The following is a 12,518-nucleotide window of genomic DNA, read 5'->3' as shown; positions in this document are numbered from 1 at the left end:
ACTTGAAATTACTGCAGCCACCAGACTAGTTTACTGGATGGCCACAGATGGCATTGTGTGTAGGGTGCCCTTATTTACGTTCTTTACATTGCACTTGTTGGTGGTGATACCACAATTCTTTGAGATTCTTAGCTTATTTAGCTTAATTTAACCCTAGCTATGACTTCTAAGATATATGAGTGTCGGTTGTGGTGTCAAATGTAAACACCAGTCTATCCAAGGTAAAGTAGAATTGTTGAAAAAATGGACAAAGGTGTTTCAGTGCGTAAGCTGTGTGACATCTACAGTATTGGTTCATCAACTGTTTATGATATAAAGAAGCAAAGGGAGAAAGTATTGAAATTCTATGCAGACAGTGATTCCAAGAAGCAAATGACGATTAGAAAAACTATGAAAGATGGTAAGAGTACTGAGCACGATTGAGTGATGATGGAATGATTTCAACAGCATTGGAGTGGACTTGTCAGGTAGCATGATAATGGACCTGGCTAAGTTGTTCCATGAAGAACTTAAATTACAACATGAGCGTGACTAGAGCGAAGGATGGCTTCAAAGATACAAGAAGCGTCATAGAATTTCCATGAATAAAGTGTGTGGCGAAAAGCAGTCTGCAAACCACGAAGAAGCTGCCGAGTATGTGGACAAATTGCAAAACTCGTAGCTGACGTGCACCTCAGTCCTGAGAAGGTATATAATGCAGACAAAACTGCATTATTCTAGCAATGCACACCTAGGAAAACACTAACAAAACAAGACGAAGAAGACCCCACAAGATTCAAACAATCTAAGGACAGACTTACCATCTTAGGGTGCTCAAACATTTACTATTTGTTCAATTTAAATTCCTAGTAGTCCATGGTATACTTTAGACACATGGGAGATGGATAATCAGAGGGTTAGAGGTGTGCTGATGAATTGTTATTGCATGAACATGGTTGGTCCGGCAAAATGGTTAATCCGGCAAGGCTCTGGAACCAAAAGTGCCAGAAAATCTGTGGTATACCTATACAAGAATCATACAAAGCAACAAGAAAAATACAAAACAGATGTAAAAGATATGAAAAAACAAAAATATGATGTAATTGAAACTCAGTTTAGAGAGATCTATGTATAAAAGTAGATGCACTTCTAGCGTTACACATAAATCAAGCCTGAACTATCAAAACATAAAAAACAACAATTCTAATAGGAAAAAAATATAGCTAATATACCAAAAAAACAGCAAACCCGCTTCTCTCTTCTCTCAAGGTATTTTCAATTCTCAAACTTTCCTCTCAATGCTTTGATTTCTTCTCCAAGGCTGAAAAACAAATTGCTTTTTCATAAACTTTTAACTTTAGGGCATTACCTTTACAAAACAGAATAAAATTATGCTTCTTTTCCACTTTACTGGCAAGATAATTGACTCCATGTTCTAGACCAAAGAAAACTTGTTATATCAATTTTCTAGCTGCCATAGGATAATTAACTCTTCATGAGAAGCTTTCCTTTTCTTCATTTTTTCATCTTACTTTTCAGCCTTCTGATTTAAACACTTCCTATTCCTCATCCCTGCAAACCTAACATTATTTTTCAGTACTGTAGTAAGTGGCATTTCACATAGAGTGAAGGGTGACATTCATATACCATCATCAAAGCTGCTTTTCTGGAAGATTTTCCGAAAGAACAGCCTTGTTCACAGAGTAACCTCTTTCAAAAGACACTTTGCAATGGGAGAGTCAAAAGTATTCAGAACACAGATAGAAGGTTCTTAAAAGTTAGCACCTGTGATGTACTTACACTGAAAAACATTAATCTTTCCAATGAGTGTTATTTTTCTGATCTCATCAAGACGTTCTTGTTTTAATTCTCACAAAAATGTTTTAAAATCAAGTAAGACCAGATCACATTAATTCTCACAGCACCATTTGCTTAATAAAAGAACCTTCCTGAATTTGGTAATGCAATCATTACGTGCCACAACCATTTCATCTTGATCCAGTAACAAACAATGATTGACAAGAAGAAACATGGGAGTATATCTTTCAAAAAAATTCTCAGTGATTGTGGATAGTAGATTTTTCCACAATGTCCTGAACTCCAGAAAGCATAATCAATTCACAGTTTTTGTTCAATCAGTGACCTTAAGAGATTTTCATGCACTGAATCACAGGTCAGTTCACTTACATTCAACTTAGTGTTATCAGTCCTGTCACCAAACTCAAAATAAGTTACTGAATAATAAATATTTATCATTGCTGTTAACCATACAGGTGACTAATACCAGATTTATGAGATGGGACATTTATAAGCCCATTCTTACGGTTGCAACGAGGTTATATATATCACATGTACATATTTTCTTTTTACGCTGGGGGCCTCTGCACAGGTTCTTTTTATACTGGGGGGGGCCTCTGCACAGATAAAAAGCCTTAAATGAATTTTTTTTTTTGCCGCTGTCTCCCGCGTTTGCGAGGTAGCGCAAGGAAACAGACGAAAGAAATGGCCCAAGCCACCCCCATACACATGTATATACATACGTCCACACACGCAAATATACATACCTACACAGCTTTCCATGGCTTACCCCAGACGCTTCACATGCCTGATTCAATCCATTGACAGCACGTCAACCCCGGTATACCACATCGATCCAATTCACTCTATTCCTTGCCCTCCTTTCACCCTCCTGCATGTTCAGGCCCCGATCACACAAAATCATTTTCACTCCATCTTTCCACTTCCAATTTGGTCTCCCACTTCTCCTCGTTCCCTCCACCTCCGACACATATATCCTCTCGGTCAATCTCTCATTCTCTCCATGTGCCCAAACCATTTCAAAACACCCTCTTCTGCTCTCTCAACCACGCTCTTTTTATTTCCACACATCTCTCTTACCCTTACGTTACTTACTCGATCAAACCACCTCACACCACACATTGTCCTCAAACATCTCATTTCCAGCACATCCATCCTCCTGCACACAACTCTATCCATAGCCCATGCCTCGCAACCATACAACATTGTTGGAACCACTATTCCTTCAAACATACCCATTTTTGCTTTCCGAGATAATGTTCTCGACTTCCACACATTCTTCAAGGCTCCCAGAATTTTCACCCCCTCCCCCACCCTATGATCCACTTCTGCTTCCATGGTTCCATCCGCTGCCAGATCCACTCCCAGATATCTAAACACTTTACTTCCTCCAGTTTTTCTCCATTCAAACTTACCTCCCAATTGACTTGACCCTCAACCCTACTGTACCTAATTACCTTGCTCTTATTCACATTTACTCTTAACTTTCTTCTTTCACACACTTTACCAAACTCAGTCACCAGCTTCTGCAGTTTCTCACATGAATCAGCCACCAGCACTGTATCATCAGCGAACAACTGACTCACTTCCCAAGCTCTCTCATCCCCAACAGACTTCATACTTGCCCCTCTTTCCAAAACTCTTGCATTCACCTCCCTAACAACCCCATCCATAAACAAATTAAACAACCATGGAGACATCACACACCCCTGCCGCAAACCTACATTCACTGAGAACCAATCACTTTCCTCTCTTCCTACACGTACACATGCCTTACATCCCCGATAAAAACTAAATGAAATATAGTCAGAATTAAGAAAAGGAAAAAGTAAAAACAAGAGAGTATCTATGAATTTTAGTTAGTTAAAAAATGTCATTTGTAATGTGCCAAGTTACAGCTGTTGGGAAAGACAAGAGAAGGTAAAGAGTTCTAAAGCTTAGAGGTGTAGAGAAAGAAACAGTTATAAAAATGGCCCACCCTTGAGTTGCTAACAGTGACACAATAATCATGTGCTGCTGCAGCTTGCCAAGTATCACATGGTCTACCTAGTGGCGGGTGGGATACAAGCAGCCAGCTCTCGGAAGCAAAATCCAATACCTATCTATGGAAGAGGAAAAGTAAACCAGCATTGTGGCGTAAGGGCAAGACGATCAAGTTTGGGAGTTAGCCTAGGAGAGTTTATAAGTCAGACCACTTTCAACTCAACTCTGTCAAATAAGGATGCAGAGCTATAACCACCCAACGTGTGAGAGAAGTACACCATACAAGAACGAATCAATACTTTGTATAAACAGAACAACTTTTTGGAAGAAAAGAAATTCTGACATCTAAACAGGATTCCCAGTTTCTTAGAGACAGACAAAGCTATTTTCATAAAGTGGGGTTTCCAAAAAGGAGAGGATGCTGCATTAATATCAAGTATGTTCACTGAGTCAAGAACCATCAAAGGGGACACAAGAATTGTGAGGAATTTTTGAAGGAAAGATGTGTAGAAACTGGGTCTTGGAAGCATCAAACTTAACTAGATATTGTCTACCCTACTGAGATATCCTGTACCAAGTCTGAGTTTATCGAGAAGGTTGTGTCAAGATAAGATGCAGATCAAATGAGAGAAGGAGCAGAACTGAGGAATGTGGATGAATGCAGTGTTGAGACATCTCTGAAGAAGAGAAGAAATTGTTGATAAAGAGGAAAAAAGTGTAGGCAACAGTACAGAACCTTGAGGGACACCACTGTTGATTGAGAGAGGTGGGGAGGCTGAACCATCAACCACCACAGAGATAGATCGACCAGATAGGAAGCTAGATATTAGGGAGCAAAGTGAGGGAGGGAAGCTAAAAGATGGAAGCTTGAGGATAAGACCATGATCCCACACCCTGTCAAAGGCTTTGGATATGTCAAGGGTTAACTACATAAGACTCCTCAAAATCCTTCAAGGATGATGACCAGACATTAATAAGACAGGAAAGAATATCACCAATGGATCTCGCCTTGTGGAGGCCATGCTGGTGATCAGAGAGAAGACTGCGAGATTCAAGGTGTCTAAGGACATAGGAGCTGATGAAGGATTCAAAATACTTTAGAAATGGTAGATGTACAAGCAATAGGACAATAGTTAGAGGGGTTGCCATTCTTAGGAATGGGATGTATCAGTGCACACTTCCATGAAGAAGGAAAAGTTTTGGTTTTAAACAGAAAGGGAACACGAGCATGCACAAGCGTAAGTCTAGAGGCACACTCTTTCAGTATATGGTGTTGGATGCCATCAGGAACATAAGCCTTGTTTGTGTCCAAAGAGAGAAGAGCTTTTTGGATAAGCCAAAAAGGAATTATGGGAGGGACACAGGATTAGTAAGAGGAGCAAAAAGAGGTGAAGGGATCTTAAAGTCATTCAAGGTTAAGTTAGCTTTCAGTTTAACTTAACCATATGAAGACTTTTCTAATTGTAATTTGACTTTTTAATGTGTTATTACTATATAAAAATAAACTAAGCCACAATGCAGGTGAAATTTGCACTTCTCAGACCACTTGATCTGCAGAAACCTGCTCGTGACCTACCCACCATTTGAGAAATAGTGCTTTAGGTATTTCTAGCTCTTCCCAGAGAGATCACTATTCACTATTCATAACTTTGGTACAGTCAATTTTCATGACATATACAGTACCATTTTTTCTACATCACATTTCTCTTCGCTTCTAACCTTTTGGAAGATGCTCGAGAATTTTCCAGGACCTTTTCCTAAGTATCCAAGATTTTTAGCAAAATCAAAATAGGGCTTTTCTGTAATTTTCCCAAGAGACAATTTTCTTTAAAGAATTTTCCAGGATTTCTAATAACTTTTGGAACCCTTGTTACGACAATGACCATAATTTTTGGAGGTAGAAATCTGACTAAGAAGAGGGATCACAAGAATGAGGCAAGGTTGACAACTTAACCTCACTGATTTTATCGTTGATAAATAATACATGACAACCAGAGACTGGACATGTGCAAACGAGACCACTGTTTTTCTGTTCCTGAAGATACCTCATGGAAGCAAGAAAGGTGATCAGGCATAAAAAAAAATGAATTCTGATATCTATGCTACATATATATAAGAGGAGGGCAGAATCATTATCTATGGAAGACCTTAAAATAATCACTTAGAAGATCTTTATATGTTCATACAAAACCAAAGAAAAACAGGAACAGGCTAGTCAGTAGCTAATACAGGATTTCAGAAGAAAGACTGAAGAAACAGATATGACAAAAGCCTGTTGGACTTGTGTACTCCACATGATATCTATCACATCAATTTGTTGTTGTCACATAGTAGGAATAAGAGAAACTTCTTGCAACTGCAGTCATATACTGCCTCCTCCACCATTAAACTCTAGCAACAACAACAAAAAAGGCAGTTGAATATAATGATGATTTCAGTGGAACTAACAAAATGGTCAAATTTGTAAAAGCTAACACCTAAGTTGTCATTTGTTATCACCGCTGTGTGATAATGTGGGGTATATGCATCAACAGCTACCTCTTCATCCAAGAGTGTTTCAGCTTTCATGGGACACAGTACTGTGTCATATCCTTAAACTCAGCAATGTACTGGCATTATTTCTCACTGAGAAGTGTGAGCAAGCTAAAGTATTTTGGGGAGCCAGGACGGGTTGTCAAAATGGCATATTTGGCTGACAAATTTTTCATCTTCAATAAGCTGAGTATCTCTGCAAGTAAAGAAGGCTTCACTGCTTTGTATGTTTGGCAAGATTTGTGCCTTCAAAAAGAGCTAAAGGTTTGGGTACATAAAACTTCAACATGGCTGTAATCCTTTAGAGATGAAACTGAAAAATTTGAAATTCATAATTTGTCTTCTGTTACTATAAGGCATTTGAAATCTTTGCAAAAACAGCTTGATGCTCATTTTGCTATAGACAACAACCCCAGGAGAGGATGTGAATGGATATCAAACCTAGTTTGCTATCAAAACCATCTCAACCAGATCAAGCTTAAATGCTGTGCAAAATAGACATTTTTTATGTGCTGAAGGCTCAAGTCACAGATAAAAGTCCACATCAAGGCCAGGCCTTAATTAAAATATAGAGAGAATTATGAAATGGAAAAGACAAGGAAGAGTATTTATGAATTTTTGAGAAAGTGAAAAACCTGTCATTTGAAATGTGCCAGGTCACAGTTATTGGGAAAGACACGAGAAGGTAGAGAGTTCCAAAGCTTCGACAAGTAGGGAAAGAAGCAGGTATCAAAATGGCCCAAAGGATAAGAAGCCCTCTTTAAAAGTGAAACAACAATATCTGCATTTTAAATCAAAGTTCACTCAGAATATTCAATGTGACCTTGTACTGAGACTGTTGCTAACATTCTACTCCATGTATCTTTACGAAGCTGGCTTCTTTTAATAACAACAAACAGGAACAAGTTCAATGTTCAAGCACAACTTTGAGTTAAACTGTCCAACAATAAATCACACATCACTAAAGTTGGTATTGCATCAAACAAGTAAGTCTGTGAGAATATTTCTAATGTTTTTGTGATCTTCAAAGTTGTTATTATTTCTATCGCATTTTCTCAAACTATCATCTATTTCACTGCTTGTTTGTTGCTTTTCTATGAGTTGATAATTACTTCACAAAAGCCTTCAGTCATAAGCTTGAATTCTTGATGGGCCTATGACAGAGAAGACTTCTTTTTTGTTTCTTGAAGGGATGATGAAAATGAGATCTTGCTCTAGTTTATTACATTTTGATTTTAAGAATATATGTATACAGAAACAATCCATTAATATGTTATTCATTCTCACTACTCTTGAATTCTATTACAACTGGATACCAATATTGCATGTCTTCTTGCACTGTTCCTAGGTTCCAGGATAATAAGAAACTATACTGGAAGGAGGTGAAAAAGGAAAGAGTGGAAATCTTAATGTGAGAAGAAAGAAAGGGGAGTTGCTGAATCAAAAGGAGGAAGTGAGAGGAAGATGGAAAGAGTATTTTGAAGAACAGATGAATGTGGGAGAAGGGGAGGCAGCAGTTACATGCATGGGTATGGAGGATGGAAGGAAAAGGATACAATGCAAGGGCCTATAGCAAAAAGGGAGGTAAGAAGGGCAATAATGAGGCTCAAAGTAGGAAAGGCACCTGGAATGGATGGGATTACAGCTGAAATGCTGAAGTATGGAGGAGAAAGTGTGATAAGAGTGGATGCATCTTATTTGTAATTTACCATGGAAACATAAGGTTGTGCCTAAGGATTGGGTGAAAGCTATCATCATTCCTCTATTCAAATATAAAGGTGCTAAGGATGTATGTAGCAATTATAAGGTAATGTCTGTCAAGTATACCAGGAAAAGAGTATGTAAGAATATAACTTGATAGAGTGATGGAAATGACTAAATGGAGAATAAGTGAAGAGTAAGGGTTTTTTAGTAAAGGTAAGGAATGTGTGGATCAGATGTTTTATACTTATATTTATCTATCATATTTGATTGTCATTTCCTATATCAGCAAGGTAACGCCAGGAAAAGGACGAAGAACAGCCCATCCACTCATATATATATACACATATATACATAAATGCCCACACAAACACATATGCATATCAACATATACACACATACAAATGCATACACAAACATATAAATATATACACATGTACATATTCATACTTGCTTGCCTTCATCTATTCCAGGCACTACCCCAACCCAGAGGAAATAGCATTGCTAACCACTGCTTCAGCGAGGTAGCACCAGGAAAACAGATAAAAAAGGCCACATTAGTTCACACTCAGTCTCTAGCTGTCAAGTGTAATGCACTGAAACCACAGCTCACTATTCACATTCCATGGTTTACCCCAGATGTTTCACATGCCTTAGTTCAGTCAATTGACAGCACGTCAATCCTGATATATCACATCATTCCAATTCACTCTACTCCTTACAAGCCTCTCATCCTCCTGTATGTTCAGGCCCCAATCACAAAACCTTTTTCACTTCATCCTTCCATCGCCAATTTGGTATCCTGCTTCTCCTTGTTCCCTTTATCCTCTCCGTTAACTTTTCTTCACTCATTCCCTCCATAAGTCAGAACCATTTCAACACATCCTCTCCTGCTCTCTCAAACACATTCTTTATTTCCACACATCTCCCTTACCCTTTCATTACTTAATCAAACCACCTCACACCACATACTGTCCTCAAACATTTCATTTCCAACACATCCACCCTCCTCCATACAACCCTAGCTATAGACCATGACTGACAACCATATAATATTGTCGGAACTACTATTCCTTCATACATATCCATTTTTGCTCTCCGAGATAACGTTCTCTCCTTTCAAACATTCTTCATCGCTCCAGAAACCTTCACCCCCTCCCTCATCCTCTGACTCACTTCTGCCTACATGGTTCCATTAAATGTTAAGTCCACTCCCAGATATCTAAAACACTTCATTTCCTCCAATTTTTCTCCATTCAAACATAAATCCCAATTACTTGTTCTTCAATCCTGCTGAACCTTGCTCCTATTCACATTTACTCTCAGCTTTCTCCCTTCACACACTTCTCCAAACTCAGTCACCAATTTCTGCAGTTTCTCACTTGAATCAGCCACCAGTGCTGTATCATCAGCGAACAGCAACTGACTCACTTCCCAGGCCCTCTCATCCCAAACAGACTGAACATTCACCCCTCTCACCAAAACTTCATCACTACCTATCATCATTTCCCCCTTGCCCCCTTCACTGATGTTCCCATTTGTTCTCTTGTCTTTTGCAAGTTATTTACCTCCATCCAAAACATCTTTCATTCTCCCTAAAGTTTATTGATACTCTCTCATCCCAACTCTCATTTGCACTCTTTTTCAACCCTTGCATCTTCCTCTTGACCTCCTGCCACTTTCTTCTATACATCTCCCAGTCATTGGCACTACTTCCTTGTAAGTATCATCTAAAAGACTCTCTTTTCTCTTTCACTGACAACTATACTTCTTCATCCCACCATTCAATACCCTTTTTAATCTGCTCACCTCCACTTTTTCATACCACATGCATCTCTTGCACATGCCATCACTGCCTTCTTAAATACATCCTATTCCTCACCTCACCCATGTCATTTGCTCTCACCTTTTGCCATTCTACACTCAATCTTTCCTGGTACTTCCTTACATAAGTCTCTTTTCCAAGTTCACTTACTTTTGACACTCTCTTCTCCCCAACATTCTCTCCTCTTTCTTAAAAACCTCTACAAATATTCTCCCTCACCTCCACAAGAAGAGACATCTCTCCAGTTACCCTTCTCAGCACATTAACATCCAAAAGTCTCTATTTTACATGCCAATCAAATAACACATAATCCAATAATGCCCTTTGACCATCTCTCCTATTTACATACATAAAGTTATATATATCTCTCTTTTTAAACTGGGTATTCCCAAGCACCAGTCTTTTTTCAGCATACAATTCCAAAAGCTCTTCCATTTCTATTAACAAACTGACAACCCCATATACACCAATTATACCCTCAACTGCCACATTACTCACCTTCCCCTTTAAATCACCCATCACTAATACCTGGTCTCGTGCACCAAAACTGTTGAGAAACTCACCCAGCTACTCCCACACACTTGCGTTTCATGACCTATCCTCTCATGACCAGGTGCATAAGCATCAATAATCGCCCATCTCTCTCTATCTGCTTTCAGTTTTAACCACATCAGTCTAGCAGATGATTATAATAGATATGACTAAGGAAACATATTTTGGGAGAGGTAAGAAGTTGTATGGAGTTTTTATGGATCTGGAGAAAATATATGACAGTCATGTGAAATACTTTAAGGAGTGTGTTAAGGATATATGGTATAAGTGGACAACTAATGGATGGTGTGAAAGCCTTCTACAGCGGAACAAATGCATAAGAAAAGATGGAGATTTCAGCAAAAGTTTTGGAAGACATTTAGATGTGAGGAAGGACTGTGTGATGTCACCATAGCTTTTTAATGGGAACATTGGTGAAGGGGGCTAATAGGGAGGTGATAACAAGTAGTGGTGATGTGAGAAGATAGAGTGAGTATTTTGAAGGTTTGTTGAATGTGTTAGATGATAGAGTGGCAGATATAGGGTGCTTTGGTCAAGGTGGTGTGCAAAGTGAGAGGGTTAGGAAAAATGATTTGGTAAACAAAGAGGTAGTAAAAGCTTTGCAGAAGATGAAAGCCAGCAAGGCAGTGGGTTTGGATGGTATTGCAGTGGAATTTATTAAAAAAAAGGGGTGACTGTGTTGTTGACTGGTTGGTAAGGATATTCAACGTATGTATGACTCATGGTGAGATGCCTGAGGATTAGCGGAATGCATGCATAGTGCCATTGTACAAAGGCAAAGGGGATAAAGGTGAATGCTCAAATTACAGAGGTATAAGTTTGTTGAGTATTCCTGGGAAATTACATGGGAGGGTATTGATTGAGAGGGTGAAGACATGTACAGAGCATCAGATTGGGGAAGAGCAGAGTGGTTTCAGAAGTGGTAGAGGATGTGTGGATCAGGTGTTTGCTTTGAAGAATGTATGTGAGAAATACTTAGAAAAGCAAATGGATTTGTATGAAGCATTTATGGATCTGGAGAAGGCATACGATAAGAGTCAATAGAGATGCTCTGTGGAAGGTATTAAAAATATATGGTGTGGAAGGCAAGTTGTTAGAAGCAGTGAAAAGTTTTCATTGAGGATGTAAGGTATGTGTGCGAGTGGGAGGCGAGGAAAGTAATTGTTCTCAGTAAATGTCGGTTTGTGGCAGGGGTGAGTGATGTCTCCATGGTTGTTTAATTTGTTTATGGATGGGGTTGTTAGGGAGGTGAATGCAAGAGTTTTGGAAAAGGGGCAGGAATGCAGTCTGTGTTGGATGAGAGAGCTTGGGAAGTGTCAGTTGTTGTTCGCTGATGATACAGCACTGGTGGCTGATTCGGGTGAGAAACTGCAGAAGCTGATGACTGAGTTTGGTAAAGTGTGTGAAAGAAAGATGAGAGTAAATGTGAATAAGAGCAAGGTTATTAGGTACAATAGGGTTGAGGGACAAGTCAATTGGGAGGTAAGTTTGAATGGAGAAAAACTGGAGGAAATGAAGTGTTTTAGATATCTGGGAGCGGATTTGGCAGCAGATGGAGTCATGGAGGCGGAAGTGAGTCACACGGTGGGGTACGGGGTGAAAGTTCTGGGAGCGTTGAAAAATGTGCGGAGGGCAAGAGCACTATCTCGGAAAGCAAAAATGGGTATGTTTGAAGGAACAGCGGTTCTAACAATGCTATATGGTTGTGAGGCGTAGGCTATAGATAGAGAGGAGGGTGGATGTATTGGAAATGAGATGTTTGAGGACCATAGGTGGTGTGAGGTGGTTTGATCGAATAAGTAATGAAAGGGTAAGAGAGATGTATGGTAAGCAAAAGAGTGTGGTTGAGAGAGCAGAAGAGGGTGTTTTGATATGGTTTGGTCACATGGAGAGAATGAGTGAGGAAAGATTGACAAAGAATATATATGTGTCTGAGGTGGAGGGAGCAAGGAGAAGTGGGAGACCAAATTCAAGGTGGAAGGATGGAGTGAAAATGATTGCAAGCGATTGGGGCCTGAACACGCAGGATGGTGAAAGGTGTGCAAGGAATAGAGTGAATTGGAACGATGTGGTATACCGTGGTCAACAAACTGTCAACAGATTGAACAAGGGCATATGAAGTGCCTGG

At 39.3% G+C, this 12,518-nt stretch overlaps 1 protein-coding gene across 1 annotated transcript in view; it reads right to left on the bottom strand.

Moving 5' to 3' along the window:
• The window catches only part of LOC139752574 (N(G),N(G)-dimethylarginine dimethylaminohydrolase 1), a 111,997-nt gene that overhangs the window by 79,842 nt on the left and 19,637 nt on the right, over positions 1–12,518 (bottom strand). The window lies entirely within an intron of this gene.

Source organism: Panulirus ornatus, chromosome 13 (assembly GCF_036320965.1).
Source record: "Panulirus ornatus isolate Po-2019 chromosome 13, ASM3632096v1, whole genome shotgun sequence".
In the NCBI taxonomy this organism is placed as follows: Eukaryota; Metazoa; Arthropoda; class Malacostraca; order Decapoda; family Palinuridae; genus Panulirus; species Panulirus ornatus.
Note: the sequence above shows the minus strand (reverse complement) of the source record. Positions and strands in the feature narration are given on the sequence as shown.